This window comes from Eschrichtius robustus, chromosome 1, assembly GCF_028021215.1.
Source record: "Eschrichtius robustus isolate mEscRob2 chromosome 1, mEscRob2.pri, whole genome shotgun sequence".
NCBI classification, from domain to species: Eukaryota; Metazoa; Chordata; class Mammalia; order Artiodactyla; family Eschrichtiidae; genus Eschrichtius; species Eschrichtius robustus.
In genome coordinates this window covers 47,485,788-47,506,432 of record NC_090824.1, presented here as the reverse complement: position 1 = coordinate 47,506,432, position 20,645 = coordinate 47,485,788, and the positions used below count along the sequence as shown (strand labels likewise).

Below are 20,645 nucleotides of genomic sequence, written 5' to 3'. Positions count from 1 at the left end.
TCAGGCGCCTCCTATTTGGGAGAAAGAAATGAGACCTCACCTAGACCTTAAGCAGAAGCTACATTCTCCAATCCAGCCAGCGACTCCCTCCCTCTCTGTGGGAGTATGAAGTGCTTGCTCAGATATTAATGAAGGAGAACTTCACCTTGCATTTGGCTCTTTGTTTTCATGTGGTCGAGCCAACTGGGCATGAAGGATGCTTGGCAGTGCAGGATCTGGGCACGCCTAGGCCTCTAGACTAATACACTCAAAATAGGATTCAAACCCTACCTCCAACCACTATGAAAATGCTTGTTTTTTTCAGGAACTCTGAATAGCAATTTCAGAGCTTATGCCTGAAACTGAGCACGTGGGGTTTGCTTCTTGGCAGAACCTTTCAAATAAATAATAGAAAAGCCCCAACAAGTCTTCCAGTCTGTCTCCCCAAAACCAGAACAGGATCATTTCCTACATTAGGCCTATCTAATGTTTTATCTGATTTAATTTTTAATATTTTGGATGATGACTTTCACAATTTCCCTGAGGAGACCATTTCATAATTCAATATTTATCTCCTAGACAGGGAGTGTTTCCAGTAATCAACCCAAATTTTTAAATTTCATCTTGTTCTCATGGAGAGTATTTCCTCTCTGTGAGAAGATAAAATTTTCAAATATGGTATAAGTATACCAACAATTTCCCAGTAGGCAATCTATTCCTTCAGTCTCTTCAATGAAATTAATACCTCTAACCATTTGTTTTATGAACACCTATCATTTTTTCTATCCTTATCTATATGAACTTATTTTCTACTTGTAGTCTCATTCTTTTTTTAAAATTAACTCTTTTTAGTAGTGACTTCTTGGTGGTAAAATATACATAAGATAAAATTTACCATTTTAGCCAATTTCCAGCATACAGTTTAGTAGCATTAAGTACATACACATTGTTGTGCAACTACCACCACATCTGTCTCCAGAAATTTTTCATCTTCCCAAAGGGAAACTCTGTACTATTAAGCATTAACTTGCCATTCCCCCCAACCCCAGTCCCTAGTAACTGTTTTGCTTTCTGTCTCTATGAATTTGACTATTGCAGGCACTTCATATAAGTTCATTCTTATTTTTTAAAGGAAGTAACACCTCTAAACTCTAACAACTATGCTTTTAAGTGATGACAAAAATAACAATAACCTTATTACAGCTGTATTAATTCAAGGGTGACATTCAAAATATTTAACAACTGGCATGGCAGGGGCACTGGGCAATGAGAACAAAGCTCAGCTCAGGCAGACTGGATGACGGATGTAAAGAACAGCACAGCCTGGCCAGTTCCTACACCTGCACGGCAACTCTTTTTCTCTCATATAACTCATGCTAATGTTGCTGTTTGTATTGTATTTTTAGATATTTTCTTTTCATGTAATATAATTGTGCAGCTGATTTTATTGACTCTCTAGATTTTTTTTTTTTTTTTTTTTTTGCAGGCCTAGTGGAGTTTTAAGTCCCCTAAAGTACTTGGGGGAGAGGAATAAACTACATGTCTCAAGGAGAATGCTGTCAGTGGCAAGGCACAGAAAACTCCCTCAGAGTCATCCCATGGAGGACAGGGTTGAAGCCTTGGTGTAAAAGAGCATTCTGATCTATAAATTCTAATAAGAGAATTTATGGTGATAAGCAAAAGGAATGCATTTTTTACAAAGGATACTAGGAGATGGCAGTCTGTGGGAGGTCACAGTATAATTTTCAAAAACATGACTTTTATATAAATGTATAATAAGCATATGTCAAAAATTTATTTAACTTATTAATGAAGGAAACAGTATGATGGTGAAATTGATCCAGAGGGGATCTAGGAAGCTGATATATAGGATTGGTGAAAAAAAGAATGCTGGAATAAGATGGCAAAATTAGATACAAAACTGGTAGATGTCCTAAGGGCAGTAAAACCATAATCTTTGAGGTTATCTTATTGACTGGGCAAAAATCATTATCAATTTTCTATGGTAATATTTAACTTTACAGAGCCTAGGCTCTGATCAACAGTAAATGGTCAACCAAACAAAATTACATTTCCTAGACAATCAGCCTTGTTAGGCAGTCTCGTTAGAGATAACGCTCTAGTAGAATATTGAAAGGGCACACAGTACTTTCTGTTTTACTTGTTAAGTTTTGGGTATTTTTCTTTACAGTGATGTGCAGAGAGCAAGTCTTCTCAAATTTCCCCACTATCCTTTTACTAAAGGCATGTCTGTGTTGGTGGAAAATCCTTCCTATCCAGAATGAAGTCTGAAAGTTGGGAGAAGACCTAAGGGGGCGCTCACCAAGTTTTTTGTACTCCCCAGTCATGTCACCATGAAACTCTAGCATAATTACCTTAGATAGTTATAAAATCTGCCTTTAACAAGTCATGTCACCTAGTTCTAGCATTTGGGTTCCAGGTACAAGCTCTTATACTATGTCACCTATGCCATAGAAAAATTGCAAGAACAGTACTATGAATACGCATATATCTTTTGCTTAGTTTCACTAATTGTTAGCATCTTGTAAATTTGCTTTATCTCTTTCTCTTTCTCACACTCCCACAAATATATTTTCTGGAACCATTTGAAAGTTAACTATACATATTATGAAATTTCACTCCTAAATACTGTGGCATACAGTCTTAGAAATAAGAACTTCTTTTTTTTAATAGTAGATACTATGATGCTTTCCCCAAATGCCCCTTGAGGGATGAAGAAATTATTCCTCCCTATTTTGGGAGTGCTACTGGCAGATAGCCCTTAGCTGTCGGCCTTCCCTGGAAATTGTCTTAGCTGGGGAGACCATGTAAACCAAGGTCACACCCTCCCCAGGGCCATCTGTATTCCATGAATGATTGATGTGAGTCATAAAGGCCTGGACTCCTTCCTGAATGAGGACAACTTGGAAAGGCCATTCCAGCTTCAGCCCCCCAAGGAGACATGAGGCCTTAGCTGAGACTGCATTGCAACCCAAACTTTCTCTCTGTTCATTTCTGCTTTTTTCCCCTCTTCCTTTCTCTTCCATAGGTGTTGATTCCAAGAGCACTTCCCAGTGAAATTCCTGCACATTAATCTCTGTTTCAGAGTCAGCTTCTCAGGAACGTCAACCAGAGTGGTGCCGGAAGTGCCTTGAGAGAGCTGAAACTAATATTATCAGTGTTAGTGACTCATTCCAGAATTTTATCATCATGGCAGCTAAAAAGTACTTTCTCATGTTAGACTTAAAACTTTCCTGTTTCAATAGCCTCCAAGATATATTAATTGAAAAAAATTAAGATACAGAGTGTTGTATGTTATGAGCTTCCATTTGTGAACAAACGAGAGAATGCAAAAAAGGGAGAATACATTTACATATAGGCTTATATGTGCATAGAATATCTTTGTAAAGAAATACAAGAAATCCCTAATAGAGGTTGCCTCGGAAGAGAAGATCAGGGGTCTGGGGGCAGGTGACTTATTTTTTACTGTAAGCCCTTTGATATTATTCTAATTTCTGTCATGCACTGTATGACTTTTTTTTTTTTTAAGCCTGGAAACAAAATAAGACAAAATAGTAATGGTTACTAATTCTGGGTGGTAGGAATATGGGTTTTGTTGTAGCGGTTGTAATTTTCTGTAGTTTTAAAAATTAAAATTTCTAACACCAAAACTCATCTGTTTAAAGTGATTTCTTCTTGTGGATATAGAGACCATCCTACTTACTGAAACATTTCATTTATTTGAATGTGTTCGGTGAATGAATGAATGAATGAATGAGAGTTCATCAATTATTATATAAAGAGGGAAATACGCTATCATCGGATACAGGGCCACTGAAATTGGGCCCCCTGCCAGCGACACAAATGTGAAATGTCATGAAGCGCTTGTTAAAGCTGGCTGGATCCTCTCCCTTCTGCTTCCTGTTTGCCCAGTGTGCACATGGCAGAGCTTGATGAACTCCTCCACTGATGAGAAGGCCGGACATCAAACCACAGAAAGGGAAGAGCTAGCACAGCTTTGCACTCAGTAGATACTCAGTAAATGTTTTTGACTCACGGATGACTATTTGGACACTATCAATGTATTTGAGTCTCTGGGCAGGGCCTGAGTGTTTGCCTCCTGGGACGCATCATGAATTAGTTAAGGTCACAGTGGTGCTGCTTTGGTTGCAGCAGCTCCTGAGGACTAATACATTCCTGAAAACTGGAAAAAGGCCAACTTCATGTCTTTCTGAATGAGGGATGAAAGGGATGACCTTGAAAACTATTAAGCTTGCAGCAATACCCTGAAAAGTAGTGCAATAAATCAGCCAAATATCAATTTAGAAATGCTGAGAAGAGAACAAAGCATAAGGTATGGTTTTATAATAAATGATCCTTGTCTGACTCGTTTAATTTCCTTCTAGGCAGAGGGATAAGCCTGGTTGAAGGAAAAGAAACAGTAAATTAAACAATTTTTAACCTATCAAAAAATTTCATTTTGTCTTGTATAACAAATTTAAATGAGAAAAATATATTCTAGGCAGATATACTGGTAAGAGGATTAAACTCTAAGAAGAATCATTGTCAACCTTACAACAAATGTGTTCCAAAGGGATTTCAAAGGGATCATGTAGATACTGGCTCTACATTCATTTTAAGGAAGACATATTTATTGAACACTTACTATTTTCCAGCCTCTGTTCTAGATGCTGGGGACACAATACTGAACAAAGCAGACTAAAATTCTTGCCCCCGTGGAGCTTACATCCTAGGGGGAAAGAGAATATATACAGACACTATGTTAGATAAAGTTAAGAGTTAAAAAGAAAAAAAAAAGCAGGGATAGGAAGTGTGGGGTAAAGCCTTACAATTTTAGATAGAATAGCTATTGGAAGGCCTTATGAGAAAATGATGTTTGTATAAAGGTTTGAATAAGGTGAGAGAGAGTCATGCAGACATTTGGGAAAGAGCACTTTAGATGTGAAAATACCATGTACAAATGTCCTGAGGCAGGAGCATGCTTGGTGTTTTGTATTGAGGCTACAGCAGAGTGAATAGGGGTTGAGGTCAGAGAGGTAGCAGAGGTCAGATCAGGACAATTTACTGACCCTCAGCCCCAACCTTTGAAGTGGAAAGGACCCTCTCCCCACTTCCTGGTCAATGAGGGAGCAAACAGACTGGGCAATTGATTGTTCTTAGGACTTGGAGCCATAAGAGAAAGAATCAAAGCCTTTGGCACAGGCATGGTGGCAGTAAGAGCCCCATGGTAGCCGTGTCCACTGTGCAGTGTGTGCAGTGCCAGCAGCAGTGCCCCGCCCAGAGTGTCATGGTGGAGTCACCGTGGATATGCCTTCCACCCAGCCTTCCTTAGGTTCTGTCCGTGTTCTGAGTCTAGTTCTCCAACCTTCCTATCCTCTATGAACTAACTGGTAAACCAACAAAAATTCCCTTCTGCTAAAGCTAGCCAGAATCACTTCCTGTGCCTTGGAACTGAAAATACTGATGGACAGTCATGAAACTCAGGATTATAGTTCAAAACCTCCTTTAGAGCTGAGGTACTGATTAGTAAAAAGCAGACAGACACAGAGAGAAAACAAATAAACTAATACTAGGTTCATTACTACTGCCCACAACTATGGTTTATAGTGGATTAACAGCTAACATAAAACAGGTCTGTACAGTAGTTCATGGTTCCAAAGATGGCTGCAATGATATCACCCCTCCCACATGCTCTTTTGCATCGTGACCTTGCCATTCCCCCAACAAGAAGTGGTGTATGTTTCCTCTGTCTTTGAATCTGTGCTGGCTCTGTGAGCTATTCTGACCAATGAAATGTGACAGAAGTGATGTGTAATTCCCAAGGCTGGTCTTCCATCTTGGAAGTCAGCTGCCATGTAAGAAGTTTCCTCTCTCTGCTGGAGACCAGTGGAGAGAGGCCTGAAGATACCTTGAACACTCCAGCACTGACCAAACTCCCAGCTGAACACAGTCCCCTGAGTGAGCCCAGCCAAAGTTATATGAAGCAGGACCACCAGCTGGGTCCAGCCCAAATTCCAGATCCACAGACTCCTGAGCAAATAAAATGGCTGTTATTTTAAGCCTCTTCATCATGGGGCTGTTTGTTACACAGCAATAGATAACTGAAACATACAAATATTGTCACAATACAAAATTTTAATTAATCAATTACATGAGGGTTCAGTCAGGAAGTTTACAAAGACAGGTGTGTGTGTGTATGTTTGTGTGTGTGTGTGTGTGTGTGTGTTGGGGGGAGGTCAAGGAGATGTCTAGGAAAATTGAAGGAGGAGGAAGAAGAAAAGGGAAAGCAGTTAACAGAAGGGCTCACCTTTCAGGACCATATTTTAACTTGAGAAGCACTGGAAACCAGTTTATTAAACTGATTGTGTTCAACTATTGATCATAAAAAACCATTTATCTACCACCCCACCCTTCAGTGGAGAAATTGGTAGGGACATGATTTCACTGGTTTTGCTCACTGATGCATCCCCAGGTGACTGGAAGGGGAACTCATAAGTGCTCACTGAGGACTTGTGGCAGGAAATAAACACACATGGAAACCATAATATAATTAAAAATTCTTACCTAATAAATATCAGAAATGGAATAGAGTAGTTCATCCAATTTAGGGTTTCCAACCTGATGACTGGTGAGATGGGAAGAGGCGGAATGAGTTACTTGGAGAGAGTTCCAGAAACCTATAAAAGAGATATAATACCATTACCAGAGGCTCAGAAGAGTTAGGAAGGCTCACAGTCAAAATAAAGCCAAGGTTTGTGAAAACTATTCATAAAAAGGCTTTAAACCTATATTTTTCAGCAGTAGTTCTCTCTAATTTAGACCTCTGATTTTACCTTCATCTTTTTCTTTTGTTTCATTTTCTTAAATCAGAAAAAGACCTTCACTTTGGAAAGTATAAAATATACACGAACAGAGATAAAGGAGATGGAGCATCTCACTGCTTTAGATGAGTTTAGGTCTCTAGGCGCCAAAGTAAGGTTTGGCAGAGGGTGGCGTGGCCCCACTGAGTGTCCTCAGTTGGTTCTGTCTCAGAGGGCCTGGAGGTCCAGCCTTCTTTTTTTTTTTATTTTTTTTTTATTTTTATTTTTTTATAGAAATTCACGTTCTTTTATTTATTTATTTATTTATTTATGACTGTGTTGAGTCTTCGTTTCTGCGCGAGGGCTCTCTCTAGTTGCGGCAAGTGGGGACCACTCTTCATCGCGGTGCGCGGGCCTCTCACCATCGCGGCCTCTCTTGTTGTGGAGCACAGGCTCCAGACACGCAGGCTCAGCAATTGTGGCTCACGGGCCCAGTTTCTCCGCGGCACGTGGGATCTTCCCAGACCAGGGCTCGAACCCGTGTCCCCTGCATTGGCAGGCAGATTCTCAACCACTGCGCCACCAGGGAAGCCCGGTCCAGCCTTCTTGAAGGGAGATGCGTCTCATATTGAGGTTGGGTCTAAAGCTCAGACATCGTTTAGGCTGAGTAGCTTCATAAGACCCACAGTCCTTCTCTTTGAGGAAATGAGCTCCTACAAGCCTTTGGTAAGTTCTAGTAATACTCAATTGGCCCTTTCCAGCCCATCACTGCCCTCCAGCAGATGTAGCATGTGCCATGCCTGAGGGCTCGCCTCAGTAATCAACCCTGCCAACCAGCCACATAGGAGGGAGCCGCTGGATGGAATGCCCTGTGGCCAAGTGGGACACCAGTCTGTACAGCAGCAGGTATGTACAGGATAAACATACAGAATCCCACACATGTCTATTCCATACTGGGCAGTAGACAGGGAACCCACAACTGACCTCTCAGCCTTTGGGATGAGCATGGTTTGACACTGATGCATTATGCCTTCCTTCAAAGGCTTATGGTGCTCTGGATGGACACACTGAGTCCTTCCTCTTTTTGTAACTTCTGCTGAATACAACACATTAGCATCCCAAGTCATATTAAAATATTACTGATCATCAAAAGTACCAAAATGATTAAGATTTTTCCCAAGAGGAATCCCGGAATGCTCCTTTGTCCAAATGACCTTGGCAGAAACTGCAAAGCTTACACATGCGCTGCCTGCTCCATTGAAATGAACTCATACTCTGCTATGTCGTCCAACATTCTTATGGATGAATGCCCAGAAATGAACTCATAAAGTTAAATAACTTTTTCAGGTCATTGATTTGTGGTTTAACCTTAATGTATTCTTTAGCAAATGTCATGTATTGATTGGTCCACAGATGAAAAGTTTCTTGAAATAAAGTATAAAGTCAAAATGTTAAAAGAATTATACATTGAATAGTATAGCATCATGTCAAGATTAAATGTGCATCATTATCATAGAAAACAAACTTATGTTTACCAAAGGGAAAGCAGGGGAGGGATAAATTGGGAGTATGGGATTAACAGGTACATACTACTATATATAAAATAGATAAACAAGGATTTACTGTATAGCACAGGGAACTATATTCATTATCTTATAATAAACTATAATGAAAAAATGAAAAAGAATATAGATATATATATATATAGATATATGTATAACCGAATCACTTTGCTGTATACCTGAAACAAAAACAGGATTGTAAATCAACTATACTTCAATACAAAAAAATAAATTTAAAAAATTTGTTATGTGCATCATTATAGGTGTTACAAAAAAAGACTAGAAGCAACTCAAATGTCTAGCAATAAAGGTTTAGTTAAGTAAATTATGATGCATTCACATACTGGAATATTGTTCAGCTGTACAAAAGAATGAGGAAACAAGTTATGAACAGGTAAGGAAAGGTTTCCAAAACCTGTGAAGTAAAAAACAGAACAAAACAAAACACAGTTCAAAAAAGTATGGCATGCTTTGGCAAAGAAGTGAGAAATATAAGAATGTATATTTGAAATTTTCTTGTATTTGCACTAAACAATTCTGGAACTAAGTATATGTAAGAAATTAAGAAGAGTGGTTACATATGGAGGGTAGGAACTGGGTTAATGGAAACATGGGTTGGATGAGGGGAGACATTTCACTATATAACTTTTTATACGCTTTGGTTTTGACTCATGAGGACGTATTACCTATTCAGAAAGTTAAATTAAAAAAAAAGAAAAAAACCCTAAAAGTGTGTAACAGCAAAACTTGAGTAGCTCAGGTCCTACTCATTGGGAATTTGTGGTGAGTTGAACATGTTAAAGGCAGGGGTGGTGAGTTTTGTCCTCATTCCACGGGGAGGAGGGAAGTGCAGAGATGCTGGAAGAGAAACAGACTTTTCTCCCAAGTCTCCAGCTCTTGTAGTGGATGAATGGGGAGAGAAGAGGAACATGCCTCTATCTTGGTCCTAGCTTTATCCAGGTCCCCTACAGGAAGTCCAGTGCACATGCAAGTTTTTAACAAAAGCCTAAAACCATTGGAGACATGCATTCGACAAACATGAAGTACCTACTATGGGCATATAGACATTAATAACAGTCCACTCTAGTCCTTAAAAGAATCATGAGCCAGGAGTCAGGGGGCAGGAAAGTAAAGTGGTGTGAGACAGCGTGAGAGGAGCGTCCTCCAGCCTAGGAAGGCATGCACGCGTGCGGGTGGGGAGAGGTGTGGGTGCAGGCGTCAGGATTCCCCCAGCAGGAGAGAGGTGAGCTGAGTTTTAAAAGACTACCAGGAGTTAAGTGAAGAGGAAGATGGGAGGGGATTCAGAGAGAGGGCTTGTGATGTGCGGAATCACAGAGGAACGAAATTCTCCCAGCTCATGGTATGGGGGCAGGGGGTGAGAGGGAAGGAAATGGCGATGATAATGCTGGAGAGGAGACAGAGACCAGATTATGAAGGGCTTTGAATGCTGGGCTAAGGTTCAGATTCTGGCGTAAAGGCTAAGGGGACTGACATATTAGGTTTGGGTTGTGGAGAGAGTTCCGCTGCCACTAAAGACGGAGATGGAACACTTTGCCTGTGAATTACTGCTTGTGATGATTATTGTCCTAAAATGTACAATTGCCTCACTAGGTTCTGGTAATATGTACGGTATTTGCTACTATCATTTTTGAGAGTTAAAACAAAGCAATATGGTCTCAGTCAGAGTGCTACCAGGAAACAGATGGCACATTCAAAGGAGGATGATTCTAGGAGGGTGTATTTACAGAGGGACAACACACAGGTGTGGGCGTAGGCTAGGTGTGGGCAGGGGATGCTATGGCGACCTGGGTCTCATAGCAGCCTGGTTGACAACACATGCCTAGGCCTGTTATGGACCAAATGTTTGTGACCCCCCCGTACCCTTCTGCAGCCCCTAACCTCCCAGTGTGATGGCATCAAAGAGGTAATTAGGCCTTTGGGAGGTAATCAGGTTCAGATGAGGTTATGCAGGTGGGGTCTCCGTGATGGGATTACTGCTTTTATGAGAAGGGACCAGACAGTTTCTCTCTCTCTTTCCCCACCATGTGAGGAGGACAAGGAAAGAAGGCAGCTGTCTGCAAGCCAGGAAGTCGGCTTTCACCAGAAGCTCACCATGCTGGCACCCTGATCTCAGACTTCCCAGCTTCCAGGCTATGAGAAATAAATGTCTGTTGTTGAAGCCACCCAGTCTATGGTACTTTGTTACGGCAGCCGAAGCTGACTAAGCTGGGATGACCAGCACAAAGCCCATGTGGACAAGGGCAGGGAACTGCTACTTGAATCCGGAAGCAGTGAGACAGTCATGTGAAACAGCCAGATTGAGAGGAGTAGTGAACTTTGGTTAGGACCTCACAGGGAGCAAACCAGGGCCAGAAATATCCTGACCTCCCTACCCTCCCTCCCACTCATCTCCCAGGCACTCAGAGGGCCGAGAGGCCCAGAGATGGAAGTCAGTCTTCAGGGACTGAAAGCAGGGTACAGAAGGATGGAGCATGGGTTTAAGGGGGCAAATGACAGAGGCTCAACACAAACATTATAATTAAATTTCCCTCAACTTGTCCCTTCTTGTGTGTCTCCTCCCTCCCCAAAAAAAGTAAGAGGGAAGAATTTTGCTACGCAAGTGTATGACTTAGAAAAGGCTAACTACTGCAACAGACTGACCCTAAAATATATCATGGCTGAAATACCATAGAGTTATTTCTTGTTCACAGAACAGGACTGGGTAAACTGCATGGGTCAGTGGGGCTCCTCCTTGTGTATCATCTGGGCAGCCGAGCTGATAGAGGCTCTGCTGTCTTTAACTGGTGGCTTCCAAGGTGGTCCTGGGGGTCATCTGCATTCCAGCCAGCTGCAAGGGGCAAAGAGCAAGAAGGGTCAGCACGGGGTTTTCATGGGTCAGGGCTGGCAGTGGCACACACCAATTTAGCTCCTCCCACTGGCTGGGACTCAGTCACAGGGCTACTCCTGTCGGCAAGAGGGGAGCTGGGCCATGTGGTCTAGCCACGTACCCAAGAAGAAGAGGAGAAGCAGTTAGCTTCTCTGCCATAGCATGGAAATGATGTCCTTTTGCAAAACTTTGTACTAGGTTTGTACTAAAATATTTTTTAATTGAAAAAAATTTTTAAAAAATTTTAAATTCTAAAATCAAGACTAAACTTTTGATAGAACCACACTATTCAAAACAGTTTTATAAAGTTTCTGTCTAGCTCCTAACAGTGAGAATTTTAAAGTGTGGTACAGTTCATGGACCCAATCATTAAGGTTCTGAATTAGCCAACAATGTCAAATTTTAATTGCAAAATGTATAGCTCCTTCATTTTACTTTTCTTACAGAGAAATCTCTCTCTGCTTCCAATTTATACCTCTTGTGTAATGGTCATCATCCTCCCATGACATATGTGATTGAGCCCAGTGAAGTCTTTGAAATTTGCTAAGAGCACATCAGGAATATACACTGCCAAGAATCACAGACATTCAGTGCTCGTTTCGGCAGCACATATACTAGAATTGGAACGATACAGAGAAGATTAGCATGGCCCCTGCGCAAGGATGACACACAAATTCATGAAGCGTTAAAAAAAAAAAAAGAAAAAAAAAAAGAATCACAGACATTCATAATATAAGACAAATAAACAATTCTGTTCAGATGGCCTGGTATTACCGTTATAGTATAGTAATATAGTCCATCCTGGAGCCATTAACAAAATTAATCATCTCTATGACTTTTACTGTCTGAGGTCTCCTCTTTAAGCTCCTCGCTGGTCCCTGGCACGGCAATTCACTCCTTTCATGTGGGCTGCTGTGTGCTATTACTGTACCCATCGTAGTGAATCATGCATACTCAGCTACAAGGCTGTCAGCATCTTGAGAGCAGATTCCCTGCCTCATTACTTTTGTCCTTAGCCTCTAACACATTACAAGGCACATGCAGGCAATACATTTGAATGAAAGAAAGAAGAAATGAATATCAATGAGTGCAGTTTTATTTTGGATCTCCCAAAATGCTTACTTATTGACAGACACAATGATCGTTATCCTTAAATTTAACATTCACACATAAGCCTGTCTCAGCTCTCTCTACAGAAAAAAAAAACCCCAAAAAACAAAAAATGGCCTATGTTCTGGGGTTACTTTTCTTTTTTAAAGAGAATCCAGTGGTAACAATCATCCAGCGTGCCCTCACTTTTATGTAACCATATTGTGGAAGGTGTAAACATACCCGAACAGTCCAAAGCTACAACAAAGAAATTAAATAAGTGGAGGAAGACAAATTTGGTTTCCCAACAGATTTCAGGCAGCATCAATGTAACAAAGCACCAAAATCTCACAACTGTGTGCCAAACTGTTATTAGTAATATCAGTGTCCTTTTAAAAAATATTTTTAGGGCTTCCCTGGTGGCACAGTGGTTGAGAATCTGCCTGCTAATGCAGGGGACACGGGTTCGAGCCCTGGTCTGGGAAGATCCCACATGCCGCGGAGCAACTAGGCCCGTGAGCCACAACTACTGAGCCTGCGCGTCTGGTGCCTGTGCTCCGCAACAAGAGAGGGCGCGATAGTGAGAGGCCTGCGCACCGCAATGAAGAGTGGCCCCCGCTTGCCGCAACTGAGAAAGCCCTCGCACAGAAACGAAGACCCAACACAGCCAAAAAATTAAAAAATATAAAAATAAATAAATTAATTAAAAAAAACATTTTTTAATTGAGTATGCTCGATATACAAAAAAAGCTGTACATATTTACCTGGATGAGTTTGAAAGTAAGTATAGAGCCATGAAACTGTCACCACAATAAACACTGCCATAAACATAACTATCACCTCTAAACATCTCCTCCTCCCCTCTTTTTTGTGATAAGAACATTTAATACAAGATCTATCTTCTTAACAAGTTTTGGAATATGCAAGACAGTATTATTAACTATATGCACTATAGTGTAGAGCGGATTTTCTGGAACTTACTCATCTTGCATAACTGAAACTATGTACCCTTCGGCCAACACTTCCCGATTCTCCCTCCTCTCCACCGCCCCCCATAACCACCCTGCTTCTATCGCTGTTTTTTATGTAAACAAATGAATAGTTTGATAGTTGTTTGTTTTTGATTAAGCAATTGTTGGCTAAAAGGTACTCTTACATAACTCTGTGAAAACTACATCCTAGTTTATAGAAGCAATAGGAATACTATGCTATTTTTTTCTTAACTGCGTTTGTATGTTAAGGAAAGGAAGGTGCAAGATAAAACCTCAGGTAGCACAAAAGGGTATATACTTCAAAATGTCTCCCTCCTGCCCTTGCCCCCTTCAGTAGAGGCATCAAATGATACCATTTCTTATACATCCTGAAGTTAGAGAGAATTCTAAGCATATATAATAAGCGAGTTGTTTTTAAAAAGTTATATACGTAGTTAGCAATATGATTTTAAAGGGTTTTCATTTGGCATGTAAGTTATGAAAAATGATCTGAGTCATACATTTTTATGTAAGTCTTGGAGATGATTCTTCTTAATCACTTATAATCAGAGGCCCAAGGAAGAGGGTCTCAGAGAAGTGCTTAAATCCTGTATTAGTTTCCTAGGGTTGCCCTAACAAATGACCACAAACTGGGTGGCATTAACCAATAGCAATATATTCTCCCATGGTTCTGGAGGCTCGAGAAGTCTGCAGTCAAGGTGTTGGCAGGGCTGCACTCCCTCTGAAGGACCAAAGGGAAAATCCTGCCTTTCTCCTTCTGGCTTCTGGTGGCTTCAGGCTTTCCTTGGCTTACGGCAGCATAAATACAATCTCTGCCTCCGTCTTCACTTGGCCTTCTTCTCCCCGTGTCTTTGTGCTTCAGATCTCCCTTTCCTCTTATAAGGACACCAGCCGTTGAATTTAGGGCCCACCCTAACTCCAGGATGATCTCATCTTAAGATCTTTAACTTAATTGTATCTGGAGAGACCTTATTTTCAAATAAGGTCACATTCACAGGTAGTAGGGATTAGGACTCCGACATATCTTTCTTGGTGACATAATTTAACCTATTACAAATTCCCATGGGTAAATAAGCCACTGGTTCCTTTCTGACCTGCCATCCGGCACCTGGGATTCCTCTAGACCCAAGGGGCAGTGTCGGATGGATAGTTGACTCAAGACATGAACTGCATGTTCTGCATCTGGAAGACACTAAAGACAGGGGCCCCTTTTCTGGGATTCCCTTCTCCCCTTTCTCCTCTCTCCCTACAAGTATTTACTGAATGCTTACTATATGCCAGTCATAATTCTAGGGTACTGGGGATTTAACAGCAAGCAAAGCAAAGTTCCTACACTTATCAAGCTAATATTCTAGTGGGAAGACAAATTATAAACAAATAAAACCTAACGGGTCAGATGATAAAGACTATGAAAAAAAAAAACAGAGGAAGGGAACAGGGAATGATGCTGTTTTAGACAGGAAGGTCACAGGAAGCCTCTATGATGAGCAGAGACCTGAATGAGAGAAGGAGTCAGCATTTCAGTGACCACCCCCCTCCCCCCAGCAGATGTAATGGGTGCAAAGTTCTTGTGATGGTTACAAAAAATATGTCCATGAATGCTTGGTGCTCTTTAAGAGGTGGAGCTTGACTCCCCTCTCCTGGAGTGTATGCTGAATTTGAAATAAATAGAATATGGCAAAACGGATGGTATGTTACTTCTGAGATTAGGTTTTAAAAAGATTACAGCTTCCACTCTAGGTGCTCATTTTCTCTCAGATCACTCTCCCTGGGGAAGCAAGCTGCCAGGAGAGCTGTCCTCTGCTCTACAGAGAGGCTCACGCAGCAAGAAACTGAGGGCTGTGTCTGGCCAGCAGTCAGGGAGGAAAGGAAGCCCTCAGTCCCCAAATCCACGAGGACCTGAGGTTTGCCAACAACCTCGTGAATGAGCTTAGAAGTAGCCCCTCCCCCAGTTGAGCCTTCAGATGACACTGTAGCCACAGACAAAAGCTTGACAGCAACCTTATCAGAGACCTTGATTCAGAATCCCCCGGCTTTCTGACCCTCAAAAACTGAGAAATAATAAAGCTTTGTTATTTCAAGATGCTAAGTGTTGGGATAATTTGTTATGCAGAAAAGTATAATTCATTAAGGCCCCAAGGCTGCAGCTTGCTTGCCAACTTGGAATGTGGCTGGAACAAAGTGAACAGGAGGGAGCATGGTAGGTGATGAGGTCAGAGAGCAAACGGGGAGCCAGTTCCCATGGAGAGCAACAGTAACACTCTGGCTTCTAAGCCGAATGAGGTGAGGATCCAGAGTGCAGAGTTTTGAGTAGCTGAGTGACATGATGAAAGGACAGGCTTGACGGGACAGACTGTACGGGGGAGTGTAGAATGTGGGAGACCAACTGGAAGGCTACTGTCATAGGTGACTGCTTGGATTAGAGGAGAGGACCTGGGTTATAGAGGAAGTGGTGACAGTGCTGAGAGGGGACTGGACTCCAGATAGATTCTGATGGTGGAACCAGTCATGGAGGAAAGAATGGCGGAAACATTTCTGAAGAGGCTGCCCTCTCTGCTAGAATTAGGATAATTTTATGAAAATTTAGGGAAAAAGATGAAGTAATAAAATTGGTTTCCAAAGCATCTGGCAGCCTGTCCTTTTGGCTTCTTGCAGAGCCTCTTGTCCTCACATGTATCTTCATGTTTTTTTCCTTCCCCCTTTTACCTACTAAAATCTCTCCCAGGGAAAAATCTATGGAACCTCTCTCCAGTAAGGTATAAATAATTGATGAGACAAAAATCAATAGCATTTCTTTACACTGGCAATAATAAACTAGAAAATATATAATAGAAAAATAAGACATATTTCACAGTAGCAACAGACTATTAGAATATCTAGGAATTAACAAAGAATACACTAGAGCTCTATAAGAAAAAATTTTAAACTCTATTAAAGGACATAAAAGAAGAGCTGAATAAATGAAGAGTTATTCCACATTCATGAACAGAATGGCATAATATGAAAATGCAGATTCTCTCCAAATTAATCTATAAATTAAATTCAACCTCTGTCAAAATGGCAGGGTTGGCTTGTTTGTTTTTTGAGAAACACTGAAAATTTATCTTAAAATTTATTTGGAAACACAAGTCCATGATTTAGCTAAGTCTACTTTGAGAAAGAAAGGCAAAGAGTATTTAAGAATACTACTAAGCTATATGATTCAAACATTATGGTACTGGTTCAAGAATAGACAAAATGGACAACTGGAACAGAATGACAGAACTCAAGAGATAGAACTGTGTTTAGATTGGAACTTGGTCCCCACATATAAGTCTGGGAAAAGATGGACTGTTTACTAGATAGGAAAACTGGCTCACTATATTGAGAAAAATTAAACCAAATCCCTATCTATACATAAACAAATGTTGGCTCCAAAAGGGTTAAAGACTTATTTTCAAAGCTATCATGAAGCTAATAGAAAAAAATATATATATACTTGTGACCTATGTGTGGGAAAGGACTTCTTAAAACGCAAAATGCACAAACCATGAGTGGAAACAAGATTTGCTTGACATTGTTGAGGTGGCCCTTCCTGCTCACCGCTGCAGCTGTTGAGTGCTGGGCCTCCAGGGTCACCCATTAAGACAATTTTATCTGAGCCAACCTGACAGCTCTTCAGAGTTGTCCACTCTGCTGATGGGTAAACTCACTCCCAGAGACACAGGCGTTCCCTCAATCCCTTACCTGAGACACTGTGCAAATGGAGTCCCATCCCTGTCACTTCCTGGAAACCTGTAAAAGCTGCCCTTTGCCAGCTACCCAAGTTTGGGGAAATGCCTAGTCCTTTTTTTTATAAATTTATTTATTTATTTATTTTTATTTTTGGCTGCGTTGGGTCTTCTTTGCTGCGCGCGGGCTTTCTCTAGTCACGGTGAGCAGGGGCTACTCTTCGTTGCAGTGCACAGGCTTCTCATTGTGGTGGCTTGTTGCGGAGCATGGGCTATAGGTGTGCGGCTTCAGTAGTTGTGGCTCGCGGGCCCAGTAGTTGTGCATGGGCTCAGTAGTTGTGGCTTGCGGGCTCAGTAGTTGTGGCTCGTGGGCTCAGTAGTTGTGCACGGGCTCAGTAGTTGTGGTGCACGGGCTTAGTTGCTCCGCAGCATGTGGGATCTTCCTGGACCAGGGCTCAAACCCGTGTCCCCTGCATCGGCAGGCAGATTCTTAACCACTGCACCACCAGGGAAGCCCCGAAATGCCTAGTTCTAAGCTCAGCCTTATCCCATCCCCCTCTACACTCACTTAGATCAATCCTCCATGCTGGGCTTGAAGTACAAAAACTCTTTCCTTTTCTCTGGGAGAAGAAGAGTAGTAAGGACCACTCAGACACAATATACAACAAGTTTAGCACAAACAACACAATGAGTAATTGAGGAAGAAAAACCCTGATGTAACATTTCCTCCTGCACTCCACCATAGCTAAGGGTTTTGAAAATTCAGAGAAGTCCTTACTTATTCAGCACCTCCCCTTATATACTCAGAGTGCTATTCTGATTTCAGTGTTTATACCTGGGGCATCCTAAGGGCTTTTGGAATTACTCTGAGATTTGGAAATGAACATTGGAGTGTTTTGTGCCTGGCACTCATTCTTAAGTTGCAGGTCCTATACAAAGACATTGGACAAGAAGAACCCAATCCCTGCCTCAAGTGCCCCACACCCCCCCAGTGCAGGTGACTGGCACATAGAGAGATAAATACAGTGGGAAGTGGGAAGTCTAAGGAGGCCTGTACACGTGTAATGCTGTGGGATGCCCCCTGCTTCCCTGAGTATGACAATTACTGCAAAGCTGAGCTTCCCTTGCTGCTCTGTGTTTTGAAGCTGATCATACTTTTCGATAGTTTAAAATTCTGATTGAACTAGTAGAGTTCATGAAGGTAATTTGAACTCCTAGTTAGTTTTGAACGTCCTCAAAAGTAAGTGAAAAAGCTAAAACAATAAAAATACAAGATATATCTTTGACCAAACTAGGCAACTTCTTTAATTCTGTACTAATTAGGAAGCTTTTGACTGCAAGTAGCAGAAAGTCTGACTCAGACTGGCTTAAAAAATAGGGAAATGTATTAAGTCATATAACAGGAACTCCAAAGATATGTCAGGCTGGACAATATCATCAGTCATCCAGATTTTTTCTGACTCTTTTTGCTGTTGTCCATAGGATTCATCTGAAGGTTGGTTCCCCTTGTGTTCCTCTTGTAGCTGCCCAGAGCAATTTTGGCTACCTGATTTCTTGTTCACATCCTCTAGTTGAGAAAGCCATAAAAGTCCTGATGGGCCAACTCAGTTCACATGCCTGCCTCTGGATCAATAACTGTCACCAAAGGGATTGCCACGTGCTGTTTGGCTCAAACCTCGGTCACTGAACCAAACACAGGTGAAGGAGGGGGAAGAATTACTGAAACCGGTTTAGGCCAACCACAGCCCATTTCTTGACTGAGAATCGAGGGATGGAGCCATCTTCCCCTGAATCTCCTGGGCTGTGTGTGGGCATGTTGGATGCCTGAAAAAAGCTGGGGTTTTATTAGAAGGAGAGAAGAGGGGAATGGTACTGAATGGGCAACCAAAGTGAAGCTACAAGCCCTGATCTACAACAAAGAGGAAGTAATGCCAGATGCAGTGAGGATCAGTGAGGGCTGGTGCAGGTGCCAGGCAGAGAGGCCTTTTAGCGTGGACCCCAGACAGATTCCTCCGTGTGGCGTGCCTATGCCGCGAGGGAGAATTCCACACTCCCTTGTCAGAGAGGGACACGAACAGGCTGGCTTAGGCGGCTGCAGGAGTTCCCAGGTGGCACTGAGGAGTGGCAGGGGAGGGAGGGGTAAAAGAAGAAACACACACCCTTGCTGTATTTGCTGGAAGCAGCCTGTCAGTGAAATAAGGTAGGAAGAAAATACCTATGAATTGTGAATAGCCCCGCAGCTGTTGATCGCTACTGACTGGGGAACAGAAAGGGCTAAAGCATCACACACACGCACACACACATGCGCGCACACATACAACTTTGTGTTACAAGGAACAGGGAAGAATTTTTGCCAGCTGACAACACCGGTTCAGTTCCTCCTTCACTCAAACCTCCTATAAGTTATTCTTCCAGGAATACTCATCTTATGTCTGGCTCTGCCACTTACTACCTGCACGCCCTTGGAAAGTTACTTAACCTCTCGGTACTTCATTTTGCTCTTAGGTAAAATAAGGATAACAATAGTACTTACCCTCATCGGGCTGTTGTGAGGGTTAAGTAAGTTAATATGTGTAAAGCACTTAGAAGAGTACTTGGAATCAGTAAGCACGATGTTAGTGATAATGATGAAGGTGGTGACTAAAAGAGGAGTAATAAAAAAGAAACTATATGCATTTATAAAGAAAGGAGCAGGAAAAAACAAATGCACGAGATAGAATAATATTGCTATTGAGCTCTGGAAATTTTGAACAAACCCGAACCTGTGAGTTGCTATGGACAGTGGCTCCTTTGCACACCCCAGTTTTCTCCCTTTTTGAATGGGACTGGCTCTGGCTGTCATCCTCTGCCATCCCACCTCTGTATGTCGGGTATGTGGGCAGATGACTTGTCTCATTAGTCTCACAGGTTCACAGGCAGAGGAATTGTGCTCTGGGGGGCTGGACTTAATGAACCACACCTGAGGAGCCTCAGCCCCACCTGGGACTGATTTAGATGTTGAGATTCTGGACCTCAAAGTGATGCTGTAATGGGATGAGACTTCTGGAGAACTTTAGAGGTGGGTGCATTTTGCATGTGGGAGGGACACCAATCATTGGGGCCCAGAAGCAGACACACTCTAGGATGGCACCCAATCAATCCCTTGTGTAATCCGCTCCCCTTGCATGTGAGTGGGGCCTGTGGCTTTCTTCTGACCAACAGGTTACGGCATGGCTGATGGAATGTGGCTTCTCTATATTGTACGTCCACCTCGCTAGTAGACTCTGCTGACTCTGCCCCTTGCTGGCGTTGATGAAGCTTCCTGCCATAGGAGAGGCCCACGTGGCAAGAAACTTAGAGTGGCCTCCTCCAGCCAGCCAGCAAGAAGCTGAGGCCCTCAATCTGACATCCCCTCAAGGAACTGAATCCTGCCAACAGCCACGTGAGCTTGGAAGCAAATCCTTCCTCAGGCCAGCCTCAGATAAGACCCCAGCCCTGGCTGACACTTTGCAGCTTTGTGAGAGACCCTGAAGCAGAAGACCCAGGTAAACGTGTGCCTGGATTTCTGACCCACAGAAACTGTGTGGTAATAAATGTGTGTTATTTTGTTCCTAAATTTCTCGTGA

General features: G+C 42.1%; 1 non-coding gene across 1 annotated transcript; it reads left to right on the top strand.

Moving 5' to 3' along the window:
• The first annotated feature begins 11,839 nt into the window (after positions 1-11,839).
• On the top strand, positions 11,840-11,946 carry LOC137776964 (U6 spliceosomal RNA). The gene has a single exon (XR_011076368.1). It is a non-coding gene; the product is annotated as a U6 spliceosomal RNA (small nuclear RNA).
• Positions 11,947-20,645: the final 8,699 nt, after the last annotated feature.